The sequence below is a fragment of the Ranitomeya variabilis genome, chromosome 1 (assembly GCF_051348905.1).
Source record: "Ranitomeya variabilis isolate aRanVar5 chromosome 1, aRanVar5.hap1, whole genome shotgun sequence".
NCBI lineage: Eukaryota > Metazoa > Chordata > Amphibia > Anura > Dendrobatidae > Ranitomeya > Ranitomeya variabilis.
Window position 1 is genome coordinate 380,136,692 of NC_135232.1, and position 1,842 is coordinate 380,138,533.

The 1,842-nt window shown below is 42.7% G+C and overlaps 1 long non-coding RNA gene across 1 annotated transcript; it reads left to right on the forward strand.

Moving 5' to 3' along the window:
• The first annotated feature begins 569 nt into the window (after positions 1–569).
• Positions 570–1,017, forward strand: LOC143794037 (uncharacterized). Its single transcript, XR_013220394.1, has 3 exons — positions 570–635; positions 717–782; positions 912–1,017. It is a non-coding gene; the product is annotated as an uncharacterized LOC143794037 (long non-coding RNA).
• Positions 1,018–1,842: the final 825 nt, after the last annotated feature.

The following is a 1,842-nucleotide window of genomic DNA, read 5'->3' on the forward strand; positions in this document are numbered from 1 at the left end:
GCACCAAGCCTTCCAGGCATGGAATAAACAAGTTGGTGACATATTGTAACATCTATCTTTTTCCATTTTTCGAGAATGACCTTATGAATCTGTTACACTCAACTTGTCTTTTCAGAATTCTCCATATGTGATCGATTGGGTTCAGATCAAGAGACATATTTGGCTACTGAATCACTTTTGCCCTGATTTTCTTCAGAAATGCAACAGAGGTCTTAGGCTCGTTTCACATTTGCGGTTGTGTATGCAGCGTTTCTGAGGCATACATCCGTATGCATCTTGACTTCCTATCTTTAACATTGTAGACACAGGTGCATGCGATTGCATGCGTCCGCCCGCGTTTGTTTACGTATGCGTCTTTTCACGATGTGCGGCTGGGCGCGGCTATTGCACCATGTTGCATTTTTTTGTGGTGGCAAATTTCTGCTGCCATACACATGCAGATGCTTGCGGAAGGACTGCGAGACTCGGCCGTATCTCGCGTATGTGTGATCCTGGCCTAATGTGGGTATATAAGCTATTTGTCTGCCTGTCTGTTTTTCTCCCTGCAGTCTGTAATCATTTCTGTCTCTCTTGCAGCATTCCTCATCATGTCCTCCAATGAAGACCAGACCTCACAGAGTGGACAGGAGACTGAAGTGAGTACATTTGCTGCTGATTGGTAAGTATTCACAGTCACTATTACACATGTGGCAAAATATTTATTTTTCTTTTTACAGAACAAGTCCAGTGCAGATGAGCAGGAGCAGCAGGCTCAGGCCCAAGTTCCAGTGGCAAGATGGTGTGTAAGTATTCTTGACTGTTTTTATTTATTCTTGACTGTTTTTGGTACTCTTGCCTTTTTTATTACAGTATTTTTGCCTTTTTTAAAGTGATTTACCTTTCCAACATTAATGTCTTTGTTTCATTTCTAGGTTCCACAATGGGAGGGGGAAAACATCAATGCCCAACAGAAGATTTCTCGTTTTCATCAGCGATTCCCTGAGAAACCAGGTCCAGGATCATCCTGAGGCCACTTCTAAGGAGGGAGTAATGTCAGGACTCTGAACATTTTTTATTACCTTTTGTGCATTACTGCCCTTTTCCAAGATGGCGTCTTTGGTCTCATGTGCACTGTGTCTTCCTGCTATAAAACTCTACCCCAGCCTTCAGTCTGTAAGTATTCTGCCTTGCATCCAGCTCCTGACCTCTGGTGACTACCTGGCTATATACCTACTCCTGGCTATATACCTGCTCCTGTGAACCTGTGGGGTTATCCTGCTACTCTGCTCTGAGTTCCTGCTGCATACACCAGTTCCAGTAATCCTCCTTCATCTGCTGCTTGTGTTTACTTCCATCTGCATTTGCTGGACATGTAAGCTGTTTCTGCTCTGCAGGAACCTGAGACTATTACCGAGGCCTCCCTGGTTGAGCTAATATATTATTTGAACTGCCTTATAAGCATATCTATCTGTGTTTTTGACTAAGCAAAGACTTATTTGTGTCAAGTATCCTCAAGAATAATTGTGCTTCATAGACTTTCTGCGTGAATGCATTTTCCTCTGAAGTTTCCTACAGACTGCTAAGCTGCATTTAATATTTACTCCAAGTGTTGTGAGCTTGAGTTTCTCTCTGCACCTGTTTGAATCACCGTGTGATAATATAGACTTTTACCACTTATAAAACTGTGTCCTGTAGTTGTCTTGTTCCACGCAAAGAGTCTCCTGAGTTATCCCCTATAATTATAACAGTCACCTACCATAGCACTGACCTCAGAGAGAAGGGGTGTAGTGTAAAGCATGGGTGATATAACCCAATTTGGTTATAATCCAATCCCTGTCTCATGCAATCTGCATGATACAGCAA